The sequence below is a fragment of the Arachis duranensis genome, chromosome 9 (assembly GCF_000817695.3).
Source record: "Arachis duranensis cultivar V14167 chromosome 9, aradu.V14167.gnm2.J7QH, whole genome shotgun sequence".
Classification (NCBI taxonomy): Eukaryota; Viridiplantae; Streptophyta; class Magnoliopsida; order Fabales; family Fabaceae; genus Arachis; species Arachis duranensis.
Window position 1 is genome coordinate 91,119,803 of NC_029780.3, and position 206 is coordinate 91,120,008.

The window sequence follows — 206 nt, forward strand, 5'->3', positions numbered from 1 at the left end:
GATTTTTATGTCATTTACTCATCTCTGTAAACCCTAGGCTACTAGTTCTCTATAAGTAGGACCTTTTACTATTGTATCTAGTATCTTGGTAGCTATCTTTATTCTTATGCTATCTTAGATCATTGGGAGGCTGGCCATTCGGCCATGCCTAGACCTTGTTCTTATGTATTTTCAACGGTGGAGTTTCTACACACCATAGATTACGG